General features: G+C 43.4%; 1 protein-coding gene across 20 annotated transcripts in view; it reads left to right on the top strand.

Annotated features, from left to right (window-relative positions):
• Positions 1-358: 358 nt before the first annotated feature.
• LOC103677872 (ral GTPase-activating protein subunit alpha-2-like) overlaps positions 359-14,307 on the top strand; it is a 130,783-nt gene continuing 116,834 nt past the window's right edge. For 14 of the 20 annotated variants that reach the window (XM_040637919.1, XM_040637914.1, XM_040637913.1 and 11 more), the window contains exon 1: positions 360-653. The gene's annotated coding sequence lies outside the window, so the exon portion shown is untranslated. Of the gene's footprint in view, positions 735-14,307 lie in introns of all 20 variants that reach the window. The other 6 variants (XM_040637917.1, XM_040637902.1, XM_040637920.1 and 3 more) reach the window with 4 other exon arrangements.

The raw sequence follows: 14,307 nt of genomic DNA, 5'->3' as shown, positions 1-14,307 counted from the left end.
GAAAGGTAAGTCACCGCGCCTCGCTCCCTGGAGAACTACATTTCCCTAAAGGCCTTGCGGCTCACAGCGGGGTGAGGAGGAAGGACGTGCTCAGACCCAGCCCATTTACCTCCATCGTGCCTAAGACACGCCAACGTGATTGGAGGGCTCTGTCGCTGTGCATCCAGGGACTTGTAGTACAGCATGTTCGTGCTCCAAGCTCCTTTGTGATTCGCGGTGCCGACTCTGCGCTCCAGGCGCGCCCTCGCGAGGCGGATCCAAATCGCGTGCGCGTGCGCCGTGCACTTAGGGCCGACCGGCGCCCCCCGCGGGGCGGGGCCGTCGATTCCGCGCCGACACCGCCTTCCTGCCCCGCCCTTCGCCGTACCCGGCCCGCCCCTCCTTCCTGGAGCCATAGTTGAAGCGGCGGCGGAGGCAGCGGTGGCAGCCCGGCGGGGGGCGGCGAGTGGCCCGCGCGCCACACGCACCAACCCAGACAGTATGTAGTGATTAGCACAGGGCAGGCGCCTCCTGCCCCGCCGGCGGGTCCCGGGTTCCCCGCAGCGGGATGTTCTCCTGAAGGAGCCACGGAGATGTGAAGAAGTCCCCCCAGAAGGTGCTGGACCCCAAGAAGGACGTGCTGACGCGCTTGAAGCACCTGCGGGCGCCGCTGGGTGAGGAGCGCTCTGGGGCGCCCGGCTCGGGGGCACCTGCCCGGACGTGGGCAGACGAGGGTCGGGCCTGGGATGCGGACGGTATGGGGGTGGGGTGCGGTGGGGGTGGCGTGAGACCCTACTTTCCCGGCCCAGCATTGTTCCCGACAGTGGGCACTCTGGCCCTGGGGCTTTGCCCTGTCGCCCAGAGTGTAAACTTACCCCGGATTCACGCCGGGTCACCTCGAGGCCGGCCGAGCCTTGACTCTCTCCCCTCCCCACCAAACCTGCACTCCAGGTGCTCCTGGGCCACACACGCACACACACACACTGAACTGTCACCTCCCCTCTCGTTTTTTAACTTTAATTTTTGACTCTGACGCCCTAAGTGACTGAGTCTCCAAGTGTTCCCACAACAGACTTAATTGAACTGTCATCTCTTTTGTGGGCCCCCTGTCCTTAAATTTTATTTTTACTTTTGAGTCGGAGTTTTCAAATACACTGAGCCTCGGAGCGCTCCCAGGATAAATTTAATTTAGCTGTCATCTCTCTTCCTATGCTCCTCTTTTTATTTTTATTTTTATTTTGGGTCTGGCTGCTTGGGTTTCTTCGTGTCCTTGGTGTGACGTGGGCTCCTCCTGTCGGAGGAAGGGGTGGCTTTCCTGGGTTCAAGGAGGCGGCTGCTTCTTTATTGCCAGGATGGCAGTGATAGTTATTTGCCTTCTTTCGTTTTTATGGACTGCGGGGTGGAGGTTCTGTGGAGCCCAGGGGGGCCCGCTGTTAACCTGAGATGAAGCTCATCCTTGTGGCTGTGAAGTGTCCACGAGGCTTCCTGTCACCTGCTGCATGTGATCTCTGCCTTGCTGAGCTGTGTTTTGTTTTCTATTTTCTTCCCTACTTAGCCTTAACTTTTGTGAAGGACTAAACACCTCTGCTGTCTGTAGTGTTTTGAGGGGCTGAGAGAAGGACACCTTGTTTCTTCTAGATGTCTTTTTTATTCTTAAAATGAGGAAAAAGCATCTGATTTAGGACACGTAGTCTTAATGTGTCTGTCACTTGAAGAAATATGACATAAAAGAATTCATTTTATATGTGAGAATTTTAAATAAAGATCTTGCTCATGAGATTGAAAGTTGCCAATTATTTCTATTTGTACCCTGCGAAGTACCTCTGAGGAAACACACACACACACACACACACACACACACACACACACACACACGGTTTTGCCAAGTTATTCACAGTCTCGGATTCCTTGAGATTTACACTATCTTGTTCAGTTTGGAATGAAATGTAAATTAATTACTTACTGTTAAGAGGGATTAGTTTTAGTTTTCAAGACTTTTGAAAGTGAAGTGTGGTGTCCTTGGTAAACTGCAGCGTCTCCTCCCTGTAGTAAAATCTCATGCACACACAGGTTGTGTTGTGCAGAGTTCTTAGTAGTGACTGATTAACACCTACTGCAGGGACATTTTTGATAGAGGAAAGTTGAACAGTATTTTAAAGCATTTGATGCTCTGGGACTTTTTCTGTGCTAGAGAATTCAAACTTTTGTCCTCGGTCTGCAGGATTAAGTTCGCTCCATTTTGTAAAGGCAGAATCAATTAAACCTAGATCAGTTTGGCTTCTTAGAGATGCACAGTACATTGTTACCATTCTGAGAAAGTAGTTCGTTTTCAAGGCTCTGTAATTGTGGTTTCACTTTAAGGTGCAGTATCTTATTTTGAGGAACTTTCTTTTTTCATTTCATTGAGCTCATTATGACTTCAGTTTTGTACCATAGAGAGGTTCTTTGCTATTAGGTTGTTTTTTGTGGATGCATTTGTTTGTGGAATGACCCAGTGTACTTTATTTTTGCAATCTTTATCCGTAGGGACTACGTTTTTGTAAATGTGTCTGAAGAATTCTAGTCATGTCTAATGTAAACTTACGCTAACAACTGTGGTGTAAAGACTTTAAAGAAAAACAGTTCGTTAAGGTACTAGTTCCTGACACGTAATATACCCTATTTATTTGCTACTTAAAAGTCTACTTAGAAAAAATGGCCTCCTGATCTGAAAGACAGGAATTAGCCAAGATCAAGAAAACTATTTGAAGGAAATGAATGGACATTATTGTTGTATTTTTATTTGCATATTTATGTAATACTCTTGCTTTTCACCTGTTTTGTCTTCAAGTGATAATACAGATGTTCTTTTTTACATACAAAGATGATATAATTGATCTGGATTTGCAGCCTGTGGCAGCATCACTTTGGCTGGTTACTTAGCCTGTCTTTGAACCTCAGTTTCTTTACTCTGTCAAATGGGTATGGTAATGTCTACCTTGTAAAGGTTATTCCAAGTATAATGTATAAACTACTTCAGCTTTCAGCAGGCATGTAAAGTTTCCTCTGCCATTACTTGCATCCCATCATTAATAGGATAGGACAGGTATTTTGATAGGTACTTTCCCACACCACCCTTTATATTTTGATAATTGCTATGAATTTGTTCTCTCTTTATAGAAATTAGTCTGTGTTTAAGACAGTTGGCTGAGAGACACACATTCATGGTAATGGCTCCAGTTAGAACTTGCTTAGCTACTTTAATCTGGCTACGTATTGTAGATTGGCTTGATATTATTAACTTTATTTGACAAGGAGGGAGACTGAGGCGCAGACAGACCTTACAGGGGGCCAAGCTACGGACTAAATGGCCTATATGTATTGTGTTGATTACAGGTAGAACAAAGAGCTATTAGGTCCCCAGACTTGCATTTCTCCCTGCATGGTTGAAATCATCAAGGAGAGAGTAAATGAGTAAATAAAACCAACCAGAAATCAAAAAAAATTCTGTGCATTGCTATCTTGCTCCAGCAAAGATTACATGTTTAATTAAAAGTTGGGTACCCACTACAAATCCCCATATAGAAATGGTATTGATGTAGCAAGAAGAATTGATGTAATAGTAAGCATATAGTATGGTATGTAATTAGATAGTGGCTTATATGTTGGACTCCATTATAGGGTTTCAAGGGGTCAAAAAAGATCATTAAGAATGGCACAAACAGAAGGGCGTCTTGAAGGAGTTTTACTCGTGCTGGTCCCTGAAGGATGGCTAGACTACTGAGCCACATGTGTGGCTTTTATTTAAAAAAGTAAAAAGAAACAGGTGAAATTAATTTTAATAATACATTTTATTTAATCCTGCAGATCTAATCTGTATCGTATCAACAGGTAATCAATATAGGATATTAATATATTTTATGTTCTGTTTTTCATACCAAGTCTTTGAAATCCAGTGTGTATTGTACACTTATAGCACGTCTCGTTTCAAACTAGCTGCTTTTTAAGAGCTCAGTATCTATATGTGGCTAGTGGCTGCACACTGGACAGAGCAAAGTTAGAATTTGGGAGGGGCAGCAGGAAGACAGTTCAGGAAAGGAGAGATGGGAGCTGATAGTGAAATACACGTGGCAATGATGTAGACAGGTGAGGAACACCAGGCTGCTCCTCCTCCAGTCCAGTGAGGGAGTCACAAGGTGATGTTGGTCATGAGATGGAGTGCTAGAATTCTTGCCCTGAGGGTGTTCACAGTGTCAGATGCGTGACTAGAGTGCTATGTAGGCCAGGGGTAGGGGCAGGAGAATGAGTTGGACTGGGGGATCTTGGTGGGAGGAGAGGAGTGGTGGCCTGAGAGTCAGAAGCTGAGGCAGTTTGGGGGCCAGATCAGAAAAGGTCTTGTTTGTCTGAGTTGGAAGCTTGTATCTTACCTTGCAGGTGAGAGGGCCCGCTTGAAGAACTCTTAGTAGGTCAAATGATAAGATTTGAGAGCTGCCTGCCTGTTAGCAAGGCCAGGAAATTGGATTGGGGGGTGACGGGACAGGTGACACTGCTGGCAGCAAGGGAAGAGACAAATGACGAAGGTCTGAACTAAGATGCTCCATGAATGGAGGGGGGTGGTGCGATTTCAAAGGACCAATGCAGCAGGAGCTAGTGGTTGCCTAAGTGAAATGATGAAAGAGGTTTGTAGAAGCCAGGCGAGGAGTGATCAGTCTGAAGCAGAAGAGATCTGGGATAAGAGGCCATGGTCCAGGCAAATCAAGTGACATCGGGCTTGGGCCAAATATTTGGAGACACAGAAGAGAGAACAGTTTCTCACAAATACTCTCTCTATATTGACAGAGTAAAATGGAACATTTTGGTATATTTCCTTTAAAGCATCTGCTGCTTTAGGTAGGGACAAGTTCAATGACAATTTTAAATGTTGCCATTTAAACTTATTTTATTATTAGCATGTTCCTCTCATTTTTTTCCCCTCTCATTTTTATTAACTACAAACATTTGTCGAAATTGTGTACCGTAAGTTAGCTTACCCTTTCCTGGATTGTTAAATTGTTTCCTTCCTTTCTCTCTTTCTTTTGTACTTTTTTCTCTGATATGAATAATACCACTCAAAACATCTTGGGAAGCAGCTTTTTCTATATTTTGTGTTATTTCCTTAGGACAGAGTCCATTGAAGTCAAATGGCTGGGTTTGAACGTGTTTCTGACTTGATTCACTGTGCTCTTTCCTAAGTGTTGCTCCCAATGAGCCTGCCAGCAGCAAGGATTGAGACGACCGTTTCCACTGTAGTCCGAGTGGCAATAAACACATTCGTGTAATTTGATAATTGGCGGTAGGCATTTTGGAGAACGGGAGTGTCAGGGAGAGGGCCAGAGGAGTTAGGAGGAGATCCTGGCTAATGATAGGGGAAGGTGAATTTGGTGTTAGGGGTGTTGAGTTTGAGAAAAGGGCAAGATCCAAGTGGACACGTCTAGGAGGTTGTTGGACATGGGGTGTGGAACTTAATAAAAGGATAGAAAGCTGTGGTATGGTTGTTTATTGTCATCATGGTTCCATCAAATCTTCCCACAACCTCTGATGCAGGTCGTGTTCCTACCCTCAACCTGTAGATGAGAAACTGAGGCCCAGCGAGCGTAACTACTTGTCTGTGAGCACCCAGTCGGGAAGTGGCAGAGCTGGGATTCCTGATTATAAAGCCCATGTTATGCCTCTGCTAGTTATCTGACTCAAAAGTATATTTATATATCAGAAAATATATTTACCCACCTCAGTGAATGTTAATATGTAAACAAAAGCCCTAGAGTTTTTGCGTGTCTCCCAAAAATGTTGCTTTGACTTGTGCTGCTCTCTTCCTGGTCTGTCTTACTAGATTCTTCTAGGGAGACTTGAGGCTATATCCGATTTCAGCATGGCAGAAGATAAAAAGACTCCTTTTGTGTTTTGCTGTTCATTGGCCTCTCTGTGCCCTTTGGCGGGCCTAGCAGGTGGTAAAATATTTGCATGGACGTTAGTGCCAAAGGACCTTGTACAACCAGAGCAGAGCCTGAGGTGTCATTTCAGGCTCCTCAGCCAGTCTTATTTTGTCTCTCTCATTCAGCCTTGTTTGAAGCAAAGTCATTTTGCCATAAGGCTCCCTTTGCTAATTTTTCATCAATTACTGACGTTTTATATCTGTAGCTTCTAAGATGTAAGATGGACTTTGGACACAGATATGTGTATCACACATACACCAATCCCTGCCTCGAGGGCTCGGGGATGTCTGGAGTTCTGAAGAGAGAAGGGTGAACCTAGGATAAAAGTCCAGTCGAGCTCAGATGGTTTGTTTGGGACAACTGAAAATGGTTGACTTGCTCCTTTTATTCTGGGAAAACAGCTAATTGATCGGCCCAGAATATTTTGACGTAAACTTTTGTAATTTGTATTTTTATTTTGTTTGTAAGTGCTTTACTTGCAGTTGGGCGTAAATACTTTTACTGGCTGTTTAGAGTACTGATCTTTCCATAGATAAAACTGTAGAGAATTGTTTATTTAAAAAATTGACTATCAAAATAGCAAATTGATTCAATTTAAGTTTTTAAATTATGCTTTAAAGGAGGAATATGTTATTGTACTGTAAAATTAATAATCTATAAATGTGGTAGACAACTATGCTGTCTTTGGATTTTAAAAAAATTTCAGTTCCACAGACATTTTTTTCAAGAGTGTATGAGTGAGTGCGTGTGTGTGTCTGTGTCTGTCTGTCTGTTTGCTCAGGAGGGCTGTGTGTTCAGAGATGAATAAGGCAGAAGCCCAGGACCTCTGGTTTAATAGGAGAGGTAGACACAGAAGCAGCTACATTTCCCATGAAGGTGTTAGTGCCTCGGTGGAGCGGGTGAAACCGTAGAGGTGGCCACACGCACGGTGCAGAGGAGGCACAGCAGAGAGGCCTCTTGGAGAGTCGCCAGTGCTTCTTCCTGAGGGAGATGAGGTCCGAGGTGGGTTTGGAATGACGAATACGGGGTTTTCCCAGTGGACAAGTCGGGGATGAAGGGACTGCAGAGAGAGGAACTTGTGTGAAGGTAATGGTGTGGCCACCATGGAGTTACGTGTACAATGGCTTTTATCCTGTGGTGTGTGTAGATGTTGGGAACCGGGAAGATGTAGGTAGAGAATAGGAGCCAAATCTGACGTGTCCCCTTGGTGAGTGGCCCGAGAGTGTCAGACTCCCTGATTTTGAAACATGGGTCCCGGGAAAGTGAGAGCTTCCTTCCTTTTGGATTGCAAACCCTGAGGGTGTAGCATGGGCTGCCAGCGTTCATCTTTCCCCAGAGTAGAGGGAACCCACCACAAATTGAATTCATAATCAGAGGGAAGTGGGGCAGAGAGATGGAGGGTGAGACGAGCGCACTGGAGCTGTGTGAGCTGAGAGGTTCACCATGTCTGTGCCATCTCTACCCCTGAGCTTCTCGGTCGCAGGTGCCAATAACACCGTTTTTCTTTAGTTAGCTTGAGTCCTATTTCTGGGTCATGGACTGGAAAGAATACAGATTAATATGCCTGAAAGAGAGGGGGGAAATCCCAGATCAAGGATGGGTGGGTGGGTGCATATGTGTGGATATGCTTTTCATATTTTTTAAGAGCTGAGCAAATTTCAGTGTATATATACGTAGAAGAAGGAACTAATAAAAGAGCAAAATTGAAGAAACAGTGCAGAGAAAGGGAATACAAATGGAGAAAGGCGGGGTCTTCAGTGGGATCAAGAGTGTGGGACAGGAGATCAGGCTTGACAAGAGGGACACTGCTTCCTCTAAGGCCACTTGGAGGAATTAAGAATGGGGTCCTAGATGTGGAGGGAGCTCTCACACCATGGCTTGTGTTTTCTCTGCGAAGGTAAGAGGTAGAGTCAACCAACTGCTGAGCCAGTTTTCTTGCTGGTGAGGTGATAGGAACTGAGGATGTCTTGTTCCCTCTCCTGTGCCATGCATCCCCTTAAAATAAAGGAAATACTGTAATCTGTAAGACTTATTATTGTTCTTTTGGGGAGCAATCTCATAAATGCTTTTAACTTATGCATTCAGTACTGGGCCAGAAGCCGGGGAATGTATATATATAAAACGAGGAAAGTTCAGGTAGTGCACATATTGTCTGGTCTTCCACTCAGTGACCATGTATCCCAGAGTGCAGCAGGTGGGCCCAGGGAAGTGCTGTGTTCTCAGTGGTCTTCTTTCGTGTCTCTCAACTGTGGGACCATCTGTCCTACTGGGTGTGGCTCTCATGGTTGGGGTAATTTTGATCTCCATTTTTGCCTTGAATGCGATTTAACGTCACATAAGATGTGCTTTTGCAAAATGTTTTCTAATATTCTCATTGGATCAATATGCTGCCTTAAGCTACCAGTTCAGAAAGGACTTACCTTTTAGATTCTCAGTCAGGCTTTGTTTCTGACTTAGTTCTGAATGCCCATTTCAAGTTTTTAACTGTGATTTTTACAAAAGAGATATTTCATAACCATTTTTATGTCTTTTATATTTTTTTAGAAATTGAAACCACATCTGAGATATTTTAAAAGTAGTTGTAATTTTTAACAGTAAATACGTAATTTCGCTATTGCAACCATGGTTTAGCTTAAAAGATAAGGAGCCCTTTGATGTTGTCTTGTGTTTGATTTTAAGTGATGGCACATATTCACTGAACTTCAACCATGGTTTGAAGGACACATAGGTACTAGTGACATTGCCTGTGCCCAACCGTGGGAGCCATGAGAATGTGCCGCTCAGTTCTCTGCTGTGGGGATCATGACTGATAATTAGCTCCGGCTGCTGCTCTCTGGATTCACCACCAAAGCTTAGCCAAAGCTAAGCTTCTCTTGGGTTACTTGCAGTTACTGAGCAAGCAGGAATACTAATGTGGTCCACTCATGCAACATGCACATGCCTCTGAAGGGTGACTTTGGCTTGAGGACTCCCCATGGGTGTGGTCAAGACCTTCTCAGGACTGCGTTGGAGTCTGAGACTCTTCCTGCCCAACCGTCCTTCCATCCCCCTCTCCTTCGCAGGGGGTCAGACCAGCACTGTGGTTGAATTCTCTCCCTGCCTTCTCAGGTCTCTCCCCTTTCCCTTCACAGAGAGTTCCCCCAATCAATCTCCTACATGTGTAATCCTGTCTTGGTGTCTACTTTCTCAGGGAGCCCATCCCTTTCCCAGAAGGTGTTGCCCATCCTACCATCTAAAACCCTTCCAGGAGACTGCACGAGCACACTCCACCTTCCACATAAACTCAATTTATCCCTCCACCCTAAAATGATTTTTCCTCAGAATTCTCATAGCATTTTGAACTTTGCATTTGGCATTTATGGCCTTTGGCTTTGTATCTGCGGGATATCACCTACTAGTTGATAAATACACTGAGAACATGAATAGCTTCTTGTTCATCTTGATTCCTTTTGGTAACATACTTCCTTATTTGTAATCGTAGTTATTAGCATTTAATCAGCACTCTCCATGTGCCAAACACTGCCAGAAATACTTTTACATGAATTAACTCATGTAATCCTCCCAAATGGGATCAGTAATATTATTATCCTCATTTTACAGATGAGACACAGAGAGGATAAGGATCTTGTTCAAGGTTATGCAGCTGGTAAGTGACAGAGTCAGGAATTGAACCCAGGCAGCTGGCTTCAGACTCCTTGTTCATTTAGCAGTTACTTTTTATCCAGACAGAATAGGTGCCAGGGCTATACACAGTGTTGGGGATGCCAGAACTTGCAATCCAAGTCTAGAATAAATAACTATTAAAAAAGCAAACAAACCCAAAATGTGATTTCCAAATAGACGGATGTAAGTCTGTGGGGGAGTAGCAGCCACCTGATGTTTTGAAAATTTTCTAAAAGCTTTCCTGCACCAAAGATTGTTTTCACAAGCCAGATGTTCCCGTCATTAAAGTAGTGATTTGAGACCGAGAATTAAGGCCTCTTGAAGGAGCCCCCTAACCTTCTCCCTTGTGTACGTGCACTCATTATCAGACCCACCCTCTGATCCCAAGGGGAACAGCTGTAAGAAAGGACTATTTGAGTGGACAAAAGGGAGAAGAGGTTGGGAAAAGAGGTCCAGGGAGAGGGGCAGCCGGACCAGAGGGCTGTCGGTAAGGATAGGCTTGGATGAGGCTTTCATGGAAACAAAATTGCAGAGACACTATTGTAAAAATTTAAATATACAGAAACCAAAACTGAGTCACTATCCCCCCAAAAGGACTGGTTATAAGTAGTAAAAATTCTTTCAATGAGATCTTTGATAGTGTTTTTAAGACAGCATGGAAGAGAGGGGAACAGATGACCTATGTTGCTTCGTTACAACTTTTTAAAGGGATTAACGTGTTTTATTTATGTCTGGTCATATTTCTGGAACAAACAGTGTAGACCTCTATTTTCCATGGACTTCATATCTGATAAGATAAGGATGTGTTTGGGTTACTTAGGCTGATGTAGTAGAACTTATGCTGAACTTCGGGGTAGAAGTAAAATATCACCTCGTGTGTGTGTGTGTGTGTGTGTGTGTGTGTCAGGTTGCAGCTATTTATTTTGGAAAGAATGGTTCCATTCCTCTCTTCCTGCTCCTTAAATAAATATGTACCCAAACAGACACATCATTTTAACTGAAGTAAGTAAATAACGAACTGGAAAAATATTTGAAATTTATAGGAGAGGATGTAGTTATAACCTCAGTACATAGAGAGCTCCTACATATTAATAGGAGAAATTAGAACAGATGTTTAAAATATACATATATATGTCACAAATGAAGAAATGACAAGAACCAATGTTTTAAATGTCACTTCAGTTATCTAGGATATATAAACTTACAAATAAAAAAGTATCTACCGATGATTTTAGCAAAGTTGCTGTTGTGTATGTTTCTTCCCTTAATGATTCCTCCCGGTTATCCGTATTTGCTTTCCAATACACCTTTGATAGGACTCTGATTTGGTATGATCTCTCTGGAAAGTAATTTGTTGGTATGTGCCAATGGTCTTAAAAAATGTACATATCATTTGACTTAATTTCCTTTTGTAGGAAATGATGATAGGTTTACTTAAAGGCGATTAAGAAATGCATTGCAGCATTGTTTTCACGTTTAAAATTTTGTTTATTGAGGTAAATTTCACATACTATAAAATTAATCATTTTCAAGTGAACAATTCAGTGGCATTTAGAACATTTACAGTGCTGTGTAATCACCACACCTCTGTCTAGTTCCAGAACAGTTTTATCACTCCAACAGAAAACCCTGTACCCATTAAGCAGTCTCTTATTCCCTCCTCCCTCCAGCCCCTGGCAACCACCTGTGTGTGTGTGTTTAACCAGCTGAGTTTTTTTTCCCCCTAAAAATCATTCTGCTCCACCAGAGTGATAGTACAATAGACCCTTGAACAACAGATTTGAACTGCATGGGTCTACTTCTATGTGGATTTTTTTTTTTTTTGATACTAATAGTACAGGACTGTAAATGTATTTTATCTTCCTTATGATTTTCTTTATAACATTTTCTTTTCTGTAGCTTAATTTATTGTAAGAATATAGCATATCTTGTGCATATTACATATATACAAAATATGTGTTAATTGTTTATGTTATTGGTGAGGCTTCTGGTCTGTTATGAATTAAGTTTTGGGGGAGTCAAAAGTTACATGCAGGGAGTAGACAGCCCCATCCTTGCATTGTTCAAGGGTCAGCTGTATATGTTGAGCATATTTGTATGAGTGAGGACTCTTGGTTGCAAGTGGCAGAAACTCAAACTAACTTAAAAGGGGGAGATTTAATGATACACACAACTACTGTAGGCTAACGTTTGGCTTAAGTACGTATGACTGTTGACAGGGATGTAAGTGGAGTCCAGGACACACACCCATTCTCACCTCCACTCTCTTTTTTGATCTCCCTCTTGGTGAAAAATACTCCTTCCACTCTTGGTTCTGTGTTCACTTTCTTTCCTTTCTGTGGTTTTCCTTCGTTCTCAGGCTGACTCTTCCCGGTGCAGGAGAGATGGTCCCTGAAAGCTAGTGACTCTTGAGAAGAGTGTGGCTCCTCTAGGGCCCCAGGTCCTGAGACCATGCTGATTGGCTTTACTTGGGTCATGGGCCCATTCCCGTGGGAGATGGGGTACTCTGCTTGGCCGGCCTGGATATCATTTGCCCCGTTCCTAGAAACGGAATCTCATTCTGGCTCATATATTCCTGAGAAAGTAGTTCTGGAAAGGCATTCTGATACATTCCCACACAAAATAGTACTGCTCGTATCTCTGCTCATGCCCATGTGTATATCACAAGGGCATTGACTTTTGTGCTGATAATCCTCGGGCATTGAGAAAACTTTACATGACGTTTTATAAGTTCTACTTAAGACTGTGGGAGTTATATTTGAGGATTTATCTAATTTGAGGGGAGTAAGGGTTTTCCTTGTAATAAATGGATTTGCCACTCTTTGAATTCTGTCTGTGTTAGTATACATTGTTTTTAAAGTCATCCCACAGGTAGATACTGAGGGTTTGCTGTGTGCCAAATAAATCTGCAGTTTAATGAGCTTTTCATTCATTCGGGCAGATGGACAATAAATAACAAGTAAATGTATAATTTCAGGTAATGATTATAGAAAAATGAAGCTTGATAGGGGTGTGTGTACGCTGGTCTAGGCAGCAGGGTCAGGGAAGGCCTCTCTGAAGAGGGGTTAGAGTCAAGATCGGGTTAAGCAGGGAATAGCTTGGTGATTATTTATGGGGTAGTGTTCCAAACAGAGGGAACAGTAAGTGCAAAGGCTCTGAGTCATAAATAGGCTTGAGAATCTAATGGAAGTCAGTAGAGTTGGAGGAGTTGTGGGTGGGGGAGGAAAGGGTAGGACCAGGTGGGGCTTGTAGGTCTCATTGAGGATTTGGGATTTTCCTCTAACTAAGGTGAGATGGGGAGCCCAGGGGAGGACAAGCAAGGGAGTGACCTGAGTTGAACTTCAGGACCTTTCTTTGTAAAGCCTTTCTTTTCTTTTGACTTACTTTATAAAAAGTGTGATCCTTCGCCCCAATACTGAGTAGTGACTGAAGACAGAAAAGGGAAGAGGTAAGAGAAAGAAATGGTGCTGGTGAAGCCGTGGCAGAAGCAGGTTTTGCAGAAGGTGGGCACATGTGGCCCATGTCTGTCCTTATTGTGGCAGCAAGCAGTGATGAGAAGACAGGCTGGGAACACCTCAGCCCATGGGACAGGAAAGCTAGACTGCTGTGAGGCCATGTAGTGGGGCCCACACAGCAGTCCAAGCTTGTAACAGTATGGAGTTGGACTTGCTATGTCACTCCAAATTTCAGTAAGAGGCAAGAAGCCGATATATTAGAGAGTACCCCTGGGATGGCTGGGTGGCTCAGTCGGTTAAGCGTCTGACTCTTGATTTCGACTCAGGTCATGATCTCAGGATTGTGAGATTGAGCCCCGCATCGATCAGGTCATGATCTCAGGATTGTGAGATTGAGCCCCGCATCGACTCTGTGCTGGGCTCCTGCATAAGATTCTCTCTCTCAGTCTCCCTCTGCTCCTGCTCCCCACCTCCCCCTGGCATGCACACTCTCTTCCTCTAAAAACAAAAAAAGAGTACCCCTGATTTTGACAAAAAATGGAGATAGATCTGCCAGTTGCCAGAAAAGAATGAACACCGGAAAATGTTGATCTGTCAGGGTAATATTGATTTATCTATATCATGTGTGCAAAGAGAAGCCAATGGTTGGCTCCATTTCAGGAACCGACTAAATTAGGGCCCCATTTGTACTTTATATTGTGTTTCTTAATGGAAAGACCTGAGGGAGTCTTGATCTCTGGCTCAGTGTAACTTGAAAAGATGTGATTTTTATGAACTGATGTTGCTAGCTGAGCGTGCACCGATGGAGATTCTCTTCTGGCAGTTGCTTGTTGGTGCCAGGTTTACACAGAACGAAGAAACGTGACTGAATGTGTGCTAAGGCCGCCGTGTCTTGTAAATGAACCTTATCATGATTGGAAATGTCATCACCTTTTCCATTCGGGGTGTCACGCATGTGGTTGTCCCTAACTCAGTGCAAGTTATTGAGTGGCTGGGCAGAGGTAATTTCTTTCTGCCTGGCTCTATTATTTTTCTACACTTTTTGGTAAATGACAATTAGAGAAACATAGCTTTCCCTAATAACAGCAAAAGTTCTCTATAAATAGGTCATTTCAGGGCATTATCTACAACATATGTGTTATAGAATAAGTTTAATTACAGTGTTGGACAGAAGAAATTTAAGTTATTTGCTGTTTTGGGGGCATTTTTCTTGTTGACGATACTATTTAATATATTGTGTGGGTCTTGAGTGTACTTCA

Source organism: Ursus maritimus, unplaced genomic scaffold, assembly GCF_017311325.1.
Source record: "Ursus maritimus isolate PB19 unplaced genomic scaffold, ASM1731132v1 scaffold_22, whole genome shotgun sequence".
NCBI lineage: Eukaryota > Metazoa > Chordata > Mammalia > Carnivora > Ursidae > Ursus > Ursus maritimus.
The sequence above is the reverse complement of the archived record's forward strand: the minus strand, read 5'-3'. Positions and strand labels throughout refer to the sequence as shown.